This window comes from Numenius arquata, chromosome 1, assembly GCF_964106895.1.
Source record: "Numenius arquata chromosome 1, bNumArq3.hap1.1, whole genome shotgun sequence".
Lineage (NCBI taxonomy): Eukaryota > Metazoa > Chordata > Aves > Charadriiformes > Scolopacidae > Numenius > Numenius arquata.
In genome coordinates, this window is record NC_133576.1 from 115,869,667 (window position 1) to 115,881,929 (window position 12,263).

The window sequence follows — 12,263 nt, forward strand, 5'->3', positions numbered from 1 at the left end:
TCCATCTACCCATATCTGTCTGTGATTTTAACAGACAGGTCATTTTAAACGACCCATCAACGTGCCAAACGGTCATTGCCACGGAGACCAGCTTCAGGGCAGGTAAGACTGCGCTGGGGAAGGGTTCTGTAGCGGAAAAGGCCGACGAGAAGCTCTTTTTAGGGCTTTTTTTGAAGCCGGGACAAGGCCCCTGCTTGTCCTGGGGGCTGTCAGCTGGGGGGGCGGTGCTGCTGAGCGAGCCTGGGCGGAGCCGCCACCACCCCCGGTTTATCCCACCTCCAGGGGATAAAAGGTGTCAGGGAGGGCAGGGACTAGTCCCTGCCCACAGAGCACGGAGGGAGCAACCGGAGCTGGTGTGTGTGTACCGGCCGGGCCCAGTGCTTCTACTGGTGTACACGGTAAGGTCAGTCGCTCCTGGGGACTCAGCTATGGTTGCTACCAGATCGAAGGCTATGTTTAGGAAAGCTGTGGGTACCCAGACCGAGGCCCCACGCAAACATATGGGTGCGCAGGCCTCTGGGTGCAGAGAGTGCCGGAGCCTGGCGCTGGCAATGGAGGGTAGCGGAGACAACACCTGTATAAGATGTGAACAGGTGAATGATCTGCTCTACCTGGTGGCCCAGCTGAAGGATGAAGTGGAGAGGCTGAGGAGCATCAGGGAGTGTGAAAGAGAAATTGACTGGTGGGTGCACTCCCTGAGAGTAGGGGAACAGGTTGAGGCCCCGTGTAAATCGGAGGACCCTCTCCCCTCTTCTCATCAAGCGACAGGAGAGGATCTCAGAGAAAAGGAGGAATGGAAACAGGTCACTGCTCGGGGAAACAGGCGAGTCCCCTCCCAACCTCTCCCAGCTTCCCAGTTACCCCTGCAGAACAGGTATGGAGTCCTGCAGGAGGAACTGGCCGATGGAGAGGAGGATGGCACACCAAGACTAGAGAAGACAGAAAGTACATGTCACAGCGGACCCAACTTCACCACTAGCTCCAAAAGGAAAAGGAGAAAGGTCATAGTTGTGGGTGACTCTCTGTTGAGGGGGGCAGAGGGACCAATATGCCGCCCTGACCCGCTACACAGGGAAGTCTGTTGCCTCCCTGGGGCTCGGGTCAGGGATGTGACAAACAAACTCCCAGACCTAGTAAACCCCTCTGATTATTACCCCCTGTTAGTATTTCAGGTGGGTAGTGATGAAATGGGTAGGAGGAGGCTGAAATCAATTAAAAGAGATTTTAGAGCCTTAGGGCAGCAGCTCAAGGGGTCAGGAACACAAGTAGTCTTCTCTTCTATCCCACCAGTGGCAACTGTGAATAAAGAAATTGATAGGAAGAGGCAACAGATCAACTTGTGGCTCCGGGACTGGTGTTACAGGCAGGGCTTTGGGTTTTTCGAACATAGGTGGCTATATGAGACACCTGGCATGCCATTGTCAGGTGAGACACAGCTGTCCCAGAGGGGGAAAAGAATTTTGGGGCAGGAGTTAGCAGGGCTCATTGACCGGTCTTTAAACTAGATATGAGGGGGGAAGGGGAGATAACTGGGCCTGTCAAGATTAAGCCTGAGGAAAGCATGCCACGGTTTGAAGGAGGCCACATTAGTGAGGACTCACACTCTGACATTTCATCAGAGAAAGGTGATAGACGTTTAGAAATTACTGCTAGAGAACAATGGGAAAACCCTTTCCTAGAAGGGGAAAAGGGTACTAGGCTAAGAGTTAACAAAGCTCACGGACAGAGCTTTAAGCCAAAAGTTAAGGGGGATGGGGATAAAACCAAGCCTGCTGGTAATGAACCTGAGTGTCAAGGGCCAAAGATGGGGGTGAAATCAGTAGCCCAGGTCAAGTGCATCTACGCTAATGCACGTAGCATGGGCAACAAACGGGATGAGCTGGAAGCCATGGTGCGGCAGGACAACTATGACATAGTTGCCATCACGGAAACGTGGTGGGACGATGGTCATGACTGGAATGCTGCAATAAGTGGCTATAAGCTCTTCAGAAGGAATAGGCAAGGAAGGAGGGGGGGGGGTGTGGCTCTGTACATTAGGGAGTTGTTTGACTCTATAGAGATAGACTCCAGTGATGAAGAAGTGGAGTGTTTATGGGTAAGGGTGAAAGGGAAGGCTAACAAAGGTGATTTTGTGCTGGGAGTCTGCTATAGACCACCCAACCAGGATGAGCAGGCTGATGAGGTATTCTATAAGCGGCTGGCTGCAGTCTCGCAAACGCCAGCCCTTGTTCTAGTTGGGGACTTCAACTTACCAGACATCTGCTGGAAATATAACACAGCAGAGAGCAGGCAGGCTAGGAGGTTCCTCGAGTGTATGGAGGATAACTTCCTGACACAAATGGTAGGTGAGCCTACCAGGGGAGGTGCCTTGCTAGACCTACTGTTCACAAATAAAGAAGGGCTAGTTGGGGACGTGGAGGTCGGAGACAGTCTTGGGCTTAGTGATCATGAAATGGTTAAGTTTTCCATTCATAGTGAGGTAAGGAAGGGGATTAACAAAACCTCCATCTTGGACTTCCGGTGGGCAGACTTTAACCTGTTCAGAACCCTGGTTGGGAGAGTCCCGTGGGAGGTAGTCCTGAGAGACAAAGGAGCCCAGGAAGGCTGGACGCTCTTCAAGAGGGAAATCCTAAAGGCCCAGGAGCAGGCTGTCCCCATGAAGCGCAAAATTAAAGGGCGGGGAAAATGGCCGGCCTGGATGAACAGAGAGCTCTTGATGGGACTTAAGGAAAAAAGGAAGGTTTACCACCTTTGGAAGAGGGGACAGGCAACTCGGGAGGAGTACAGAGATTGTGTTAGGTCATACAGAGAAAAAATCAGGAAGGCAAAAGCCCAGCTAGAACTCAACCTGGCCATTAATATAAGGGACAACAAAAAAAGTTTCTATAAATACATCAACAAAAAGAGAGTGACAGAGAATGTCCATCCCTTACTGGATGCGGGGGGAAACCTTGCAACCAAGGATGAGGAGAAGGCTGAGATACTTAATGCCTTCTTTACCTCTGTCTTTAATAGTCAGACCAACTACCCCCAGGGAGTTCAGCTTCTTGGGCTGGAAGATAAGAATGGAGAACAGAACAACTCCCCTGTAATCCAAGAGGAAGTAGTTAATGATTTGCTTATGCACCTGGACACGCATAAGTCTATGGGGCCGGATGGCATTCACCCAAAGGTTCTCAGGGAGCTGGCAAGAGAGCTTACCAGGCCTCTCTCCATTATTTATCAACAATCCTGGTCAACAGGAGAGGTGCCAGATGACTGGAGGGTGGCCAATGTGACGCCCATCTACAAGAAGGGCCGGAAGGAGGATCCTGGAAACTACAGGCCTGTCAGCCTGACCTCAGTACCGGGAAAGATCATGGAGAGGATCATCCTGAGTGAGCTCTCAAGGCATGTGCAGGGCAGCCAAGGGATCAGGGCCAGCCAGCATGGGTTTATGAGAGGGAGGTCCTGCCTGACCAACTTGATCTCTTTCTATGACCATGTGACCCGCTTTCTCGATGAGGGGAAGGCTGTGGACGTTGTCTACCTGGACTTTGGTAAGGCCTTTGACACCGTCCCTCACGGCATTCTCCTGGAGAAACTGGAGAATCATGGCATAGACAAGTGTACCCTCCGCTGGATAAAAAACTGGCTGGATGGCCGTGCTCAGCGAGTTGTGATTAATGGAGCAAAATCTGGTTGGCGGCCGGTCACCAGTGGTGTCCCTCAGGGCTCGGTTTTGGGGCCAGTCTTGTTCAATATCTTCATTGATGATCTGGATAAGGGGATTGAGTGCACCCTCAGTAAGTTTGCGGATGACACCAAACTAGGTGGGAGTGTTGATCTGCTTGAGGGTCGGCAGGCTCTACAGAGGGACCTGGACAGGTTGGACCAATGGGCCAAGGCCAATGGGATGAGGTTTAATAAGGCCAAGTGCCGGGTTCTGCATTTCGGCCACAACAACCCCAGGCAGTGCTACAGGCTTGGGGAAGAGTGGCTGGAAAGCTGCCTGGCAGAAAAGGACCTGGGGGTGTTAGTGGACAGCCGGCTTAACATGAGCCAGCAGTGTGCCCAGGCAGCCAAGAAGGCCAACGGCATCCTGGCCTGTATCAGGAATGGCGTGGCCAGCAGGAGCAGGGAAGTCATCGTGCCTCTGTACTCGGCACTGGTGAGGCCTCACCTCGAGTACTGTGTTCAGTTTTGGGCCCCTCACTACAGGAAAGACATTGAAGTGCTGGAGCGTGTCCAGAGGAGAGCCACCAAGCTGGTGAGGGGTCTGGAGAACAAGTCCTATGAGGAGAGGCTGAGGGAACTGGGCATGTTTAGTTTGGAGAAGAGGAGGCTGAGGGGAGACCTCATTGCCCTCTACAACTACCTGAAAGGAAACTGTAGAGAGGCGGGGGTTGGCCTCTTCTCCCAAGGGAATAACGACAGGACCAGAGGAAATGGTCTGAAGTTGCGGCAGGGGAGGTTTAGATTAGATATTAGGAAGAATTACTTTACTGAGAGAGTGGTCAAGCACTGGAACAGCCTGCCCAGGGAGGTGGTGGAGTCACCATCCCTGGAGGTATTTAAGAAACGTGTAGACGTGGCTCTTCAGGGCATGCTCTAGTGCCCGGGATTGTTGGTTTGTGGTGGGGTGTTGTGTGTGGGGTTAAGTTGATGGATCCTGCTTGCTTTTTTTTTTTTTTTTTTTTTTTTTTTTTTTTTTTGGGGGGGTGTTGTTGTTTGTTTGGTTTTGTGTTGTGTTTTTTTGTTTGTTTGTGTGTTTTTGTGTTTTGTTTTGTTTTTTTTTTTTAATGTGGTTGGACTCGATGATCTCAAAGGTCCCTTCCAACCACTAAGATTCTGTGATTCTGTGATTCTGTGATATCTACTCAAATACACGCTCTCCCCAGCAAAGGTTGCTCATCTCCTTGCGTGCTCAGTGCTGTTTGTGCAGTGTCTTGACAAGATACCATCTGATATCATCTGGAGGTACCAAGTGTGGAAAGAATACCCACTGAAGCTAAAATAACCATTTAAGTCAAGATTTTCAGGAGTTTATCTTGAAATTTGAGGTCACCCTTCCATAGATATATAGCTATAGATCTTAGAAGGCTTCTTTGAGAGCAAACACCCTACAAGGGAAAGAGATAAGAGAGCTTGGCTTTCTGAGACCCTAACAACTGTTATCTCCTTACTTTCCTGACATTCTTTTATGTGCAGAGAAGGCATGAAAGTACAAGCTGCTCTGAAGGTGAGAGTAGCTACACACAATTACTTACAGGCCAAAAACAACCCCCTCAAATACTGCTCCAGGAAAAGCTGTGGTGGCAGTGGCTCTGGTGAGAGTGGACATCCTTGTCTTTGACACAGCTCCCAGGGTACTCTGGTGTTTGTAGCACTGTGTGAAAAAGACCACACCATCATGTCTTTCTTGTCCCAAAGAAATGGGCTCCGGGACTGTTTTTTTAGGGACGACACATATGTCTGGGCATACCTGCTGGGATTCAGAGCCCCAGTCACTCCGGCTCCCCAGGATGTGGGGTGAAAGAAGCCCAGCTGGTTTCTGGATCCCAGTTGGGGGCCATCATCTCTGCTGGGAGGAAGCTGTGGCCATGCATACCTGGCACCCAGCAAGTGAGCTGCAGAACCACCACACTGCACAGGCAGGGTGTCCTGGTTCTTCATCATGGATTTCAGTGCATCAAATGGAAAGCTATAGCATTTTGGCATCCAGGGCAATATCCTGTCTGGCACCTGGATGATGAGTTTCTGCCTTCAGATGGCATCCTTAAATATTCCTAATCCAGATTAGTTGGCCTTTGTTCATTGTGTTGAACAATAAACAATAACAATAAACAATAAACAATTATCTCCCTTATGAAGAAAGGCTGAGAGAGCTGAAACTCTTTAGCCTGGAGAAGAGAAGGCTGAGGGGAGACCTTATCAATGCTTATAAGTATCTGAAGGGTGGGTTGAAGGAGGAGGGAGCCAGACTCTTTTCAGTGGTTCCCAGTGAGAGGATGAGGGGCAATGGGCACAAGCTGGAACATAGGAGGTTCCACTCAAATATGAGAAGAAACTTCTTTACGGTGAGGGTGACAGAGCCCTGGAACAGGCTGCCCAGGGAGGTCGTGGAGTCCCCTTCTTTGGAGATTTTCAAGACCCGCCTGGATGCAGTCCTGAGTAACATGCTCTGACATGCTCTGGGCAATCCTGCTTTGGCAGGGGAGTTGGACTAGATGATCTTTATGGTCCCTTCCAACTCTAAAAATTCAGTGAAATTCAATGAAATAAAACACAAAACTGGGATTTTTGGTTCGGCAAGGGAGAACCAAAAAACCCTCACTCGCATACAACGGATGAAGAACAGAGGCCTGACTTCAAAAAGCATAAATAATACCAAATACCCAATGTGATTGACACATAAATTGTGCAGAAATCAGGCACAAAGAACTTTCCTTGGTATTCAGTAGGCATTTGATAAATAACAGCGTACCAGATTTCCTTATTCTGTTTAACTGAAGTTGTCACCTCAGCTAACTGGATTTTCTCTACTTTCCAAGCCTGACTGTGGAAAAAAATGTGTGAAAATTGATTAGGTTAAAAAAACTTGCATGAAATAAATAATTGACAGAAATAAACTGAGTAAGCAAGGTGACAGTTTAGACGCTTTCTCTGTTGGATGGAAATACTAGGGTATCATATGTCATACATCTTGTATTGGGTATCGTTTCATAAAAGGAATTATCTTTACAAACATAACTATTATTTTCTGAAGAGTGAATGACACAATGGACACATTGCAAAGTGATATAAGAAACTGTGAAATCCATAACTAAAGCAGATGCTGTTTCAGGAAAAGCAGAGATTATTTTAAAATGTAATTAATAGTTGGCACTAAGTACTTGCTCCTTTGTAATTTTAAATAATTTATTAAGATGCATTTAATAATTTATTAATGATAATTAGTGATGATGTTTATTTCTACCCAAACATAATGCATTTTTTTCTTGCTGAAGTGGAAAGACCAATTTGCTTTTTTAGGATTTTATCTAAATTAAAATATTATCACATTAAAATAAAATAATCTGATTGACTAAATGGAAATTACAGCAGAAATGTAGGAGCAGAGGCCCAGATATATAACACTGTTGAATCAAGCTGCTATTGAAATCAGATTAAATGAAGGCTGCATATAAAATTGGAACTGTATAGGTCACTTTGGGGAAGTTAACAAAAAGACTAAGTTATGCTAACAACCCAGCTGAAGTGCTAAAAAAATCAAGCAGTCAAATTTTAAAAAGACAAAAACAGACAATAACTCATTCAAGTCCTGTCAGCTCCAACTCATTTAATTGGAAAACCTCCCAGACACTAACAGAAATTTTATTCATTCCTAACATAGGTGCTATGGCAAAATGACATTTGGGAGCTGCCAGACAAGAAAATTACCTTTCCTGCCATTGAAAAATGCATGAGACCTTGTGTATGCAAAGGCTCTTGTTAACCAGTGGGAAACGAGCGCCACTGCTTAACTAATCAGTTACCATTAGCAATCTTGTTTTGCAAAGAAAATAATTATGAAGAAATATAACCTTCAATATAAATTGCATTAAGAAAACAAGCTGGTTTTTGACTGGTACATGTATAAAAAGACTGGTGCCTTCTAACATAACTCTAACTCAAAGTCTGCAGTTCTTTATCTAGTTAGTAAGAACACATGGCATGTCTTACTTGTTTTCCTAAACTTTTTTCCAGATAAATTTCTTCTTTTGTTAATTTTGTGGAATGGATGCATCTCTTTCAAATTTTTTTTTTGTTTAGAAAAGTAAAACATGCATTTTCGTCACTCTTTAACAGAAGCATCTCAACAAGGTATTCAAATCACCAGCTGTAGGTACATATTGCAGGTGTAATGTTTACCTATTTCCATAGGAATCCAAGATCTAGAAGCCATGCAGAGCAGGCAGTTTCAGTCAGAGTGACTGTATCTATTCTTATGGCAGACAGATGTAGAAGGCTGCCTGTTAGAAACCTCATTGTCTATCTTGTAGGAAAAGCAAGAAGAGGTGATTAACATCTGCTAAAGGCAATGGGAGTTCTGTCTTCACCTTCATGGGAGCAGCAGAGAGGCCAGAGAGTTCTTCATAAGAAGACTTCTGATTTGAAACCAATAAAAATTCCCATTAAGGATTGCTTCAGTGAATTCATAATTACTGGCAAGAATTTGTTAATACCATGATGATAAGCCATGTCATATGGACAGTATAATTTACTAATGAAATATCACCTCTTTGCAACTTTATTATCCTCTCCTAATAATTAATCATTGGAATAGGTTACAAAGTGGCAGACTTTAATATTAATGTAATATTTAGATGCTTATCATCCACACTTAAACACTGTGATAAGGTTATAACACAACTCCCTAATATTAATTTCCGCAAAATACGAGTTATCTCCTCATTGCACTTTAGCCCTGATTTGCTTTATGCCTTTGATAATGTAGCAGTTATAGTTATTGTCATATCATGCCAAATTTATCAAGCCGGGGAAATTTTCTGACCAATCACAGATAAAAACATCTCACTTCTTCAGTTTGATGTGCAAATGCTAGTTTATCTTTTTTAAACTTAAAAAAAAAAAAACTAAACAAAGACCAAACACAAACATAATGAGGATTTAGTTCAGCTAATGAAAAGAGCACACTTGTGATAGCTCTGATAGACTTTGTTGGAAAGATTGGTAAAGTTTATGAGGGAACAGGCACATAGCAAAAACTCCTGTATAGCTTTTCTGAGGACCATCTCAGTGAGAACAGTCCAGAGTGGACTTTTCTACCTGTCTCCAATTGTCTAAGTCCCACAGGCTCCTTCACTGCAGACCCTCGGATTCAGATAAACCACTTGGCAAATTCCTCCTTCTTCCCATCACCATTTGACCCACACCATGCACAGCCTGGATGCATAAACATGGGAGTCTAGTGGTGTTTGTAGACCCCTTAAGTCTCTCAACTCTAAATGATTTGGTGCCCTATGGGCCCAGATTTCCTTCTGCTGTGTGTGATACATGCCATTTCTCTGGGTGTCTTGGATACTCCAGAGCATCTCAAGCAGCACTAGATACATATGTGTAGGGAACTGAGTCATGCTATGGCCCAGCAAGAAGCCTTTCAGAGGATGCTGTCTCACTCTGGTCACCATGCACCAAACCCCTTTGGAAGGACATGGGGTCATGAGCAGTTTAGGTATCTACATACCAGACCTGACTGAGCAAATGGACAACCTGCTCTCCAAGGGGAAAGTACAAAAAGAAATCAGTCATCCTTGAAGTTTTGAGGGCCTGTAGGCCTTGGCCAGTGGAATTTTCCAGCACCAGCTTGGGGTCTCAGGCCTGGGCTTTTCAGATGCCAAATTTGAAGAGAGTCCACAACAGCAGTGGGAAAGTTTTCTCAGAATTTGTGTAGGAAATGGTCATCTCAGACACCCCCAAACACTGAGCAAAGCTGGTGATAGGCAAGGAGTCTGATAATCAAATACTTCTTGTGGCCTTGTCACTGAGCCTTCAACAGAAACATTAACTCTTTTTCCAGCCAAGCAGCCCAAGAAGGGATGGATACACTGGTTTCAAGGCAAATCCAAGTTGCCTGCAAACCCCAGTGTTGACATTTAGCTGGCAGGATGAGAAGAGGAGCTCACTACAGGTGAAAGCCAAATTGCTGGGGGAAGTGCTGCAACCATACATCCACCAGAACAGCCCTGTGTGTGTGTGTACCACAGCTCTGGGCTGACGGCCTTCCTTAGAGCTGGAGAAACACTGAAGTGTGCCACAGCTCCTGACTGGCCCACATCAATGGCAATCAACCTCTGTGCTTGCAACCATCATCACAGCCTAACCTTGGAAAGGGTAAGAGAAAGTCTGCAGGATCCACCTCCTCACAGAAACTGGAATCCCTCCCAGAAACCCCAGCACAGACACAGACTGCTTGCACTGGGATGAGAGCTGGGTCAGGGTGCTGATGCTGTCTACATGTGTAATGTTTCTCTAAAAAAGCAGAAAGTCCTGCAGCACTGCTGTGGGGGTATGGTTCAGACATTCCTGCTGATGCAGGCATACACCCATCATTGGATCATGAACATTGCCAGAAGGCTTTCTTGGAAGACGCTCCAAGGGCTGGATGCTGCCCGAGTTTTCCTATTGTATCAACTGCTGCACTCTCAGGGCTCTTAATTCCCTTAGGAACATTTTTGAGGGGAGTCACAAGGCAATCCTGAACAAATTAGGCCTTCAAAGTGTTGCACCAGGCACTTTGCACTGTAATTGCAACTTCTTTGTCCTGCCAATTGTGGTACTTATTTATAAAAATTGCTAGAAATGTTGGAGATGTATAACTAGGCTTTCCACCACCCAACTGAGCCATTCAGAGATTTGTGAGATTCTCTCAGGGTCACAGGAAAACCTGAGGTAAAGGGTAGGACTACTATTGCAACTCATATGGTTTGGCCCACGTGTTTGCTGAAAAATAGGAGACTTACCATCTCATGTGAAAGTCCAGAACAAACTCTGTGACCATACAGAAAAAGTACCAGGTACATTGGGCAAGGTATACAGAGAAAACAATCTTATTTGACAACATGATGGCTGAAGCATTCCTGCAAGATGGAAAAAAAAGGATCCCTGAGTCTCAAGAAGTCTTTCTATATTTTATTTCCATGAGTTTTAATGCTAAGGCAGATACATTCTTGGTGGCAAAGACAAGAATCAAGCCTCAGCCCAGTGGTCCAACTAATAGGTTAGACAGCCTAGGTTTTGTGTCACATTCCTACCCAGTGAAGTCTTATTTTGCATCACATTTCTGAAGTGATAAAACATGCATATCTGGGTGCTTCAGTCTGAAAACCAAGTTGAGTTTTCTTCCTAGATGAGAGGTCTACAAACCAGGCTATTATATAAAATTTGAGGAAGGAGGAAAGGCAACGCCTCTTTCTCATGCCAGCTTTTAAAAGAAAATGGTATGGAAGCTGGTAGGGGAGTTTGATCTTCACAGAGTAGTAGGCAGCTTTTGAAAACCTGTCACAAGCTGTAGGAGAACTGGTGATGTCAGAAATTGCTGCAGTAGTCACAGTAGCGAGATGAGGACAAGGAATCTGTGGGGAATGGATGACTAGAAGGCAAAGGGGGGGAAAGAGGCTGACAAGTATAAAGATAGGGAAGAGTCATGGAGTTATGGATAAGTAGACTTAAGGAAAGAGACTAGAAGACTGAAAATAGCTGTGAGGAAAGCTTTTTTTAGGGTGTGAAGCCAGGCAAATAGACATAGATAAGATGAATACAGAGACTAAGACTGGGGTGGGGTATGCAGAAGGCGGGATTGAGATGTATCTAAACATAAATGTTCAAATAGGTGTGAGAAAGGCAGGTAGGGTTATGCACACTCCTCTCCAGACCTGGGAGTGAAGCTCAAGGCTGCCGGCATCGGACACTCCTCCAGTGCTAGCTACACACTCAGTGGGAAACTGTACCATCCTATATTCTGCTTATCCCCATAAAAATGATCCCCTGCTACTGCTATCAGCTGCTTCCTGAGCTTGAGTGGTGGAGCCCTCTGCAATGATTCCTAAAGCTTTACCCTGCAGGATGCTTGTTCTCTGAAAAACATGATTCTGGGCTTCGGAAGTAAAAAACAAGAAGCAGTCATGCTGGTGTTGTTTGTGTGTTGAATACTCAAGCGTGGAATTTTAATTTTCTTTTTTTCTTTTGGTGTGCATTAAATATTATATGGATGTAATTACTGTCTATGGAGTTAATAATTGCCTTGCATATCCAAGCAAGTCAATTTGCTCAAGAAAAGGTCAGGAAACAGGCTGCACTGTTACTTCTTCTGCCTTCTGCCTTTGAAAAGAAAATACTGTAAGATTTCTGTAGATCTCATTAAGCTTCCAAATTCAAATCTACTTTTTAAAAAACGTGGATTTTCACAGGCAAGGGTATGAACTTTGTAATTAACCTGCACACACAAACACACAGAGAAGAGGATGGCAATGTTTACCAAAATCAATGTGATTACAGTCCAATTTGTATTTCTATTATAAAACAGTTTGCCTAATCCAGCCTCAAATAAACCTCTGCTGACCAATTTTATCATCTAAATTCCACATGAGGAAGAATCTTTTTTTTTTTTTCTAACAGTAAATAGGAACAGTTTTAAGAGGGCTTCAATAAGTGAAGTGGCAAGTGAAGACAATCCTTGTTTACTCATACTAGGTGCTTTCATTCTAGCAATAAGTAATAAT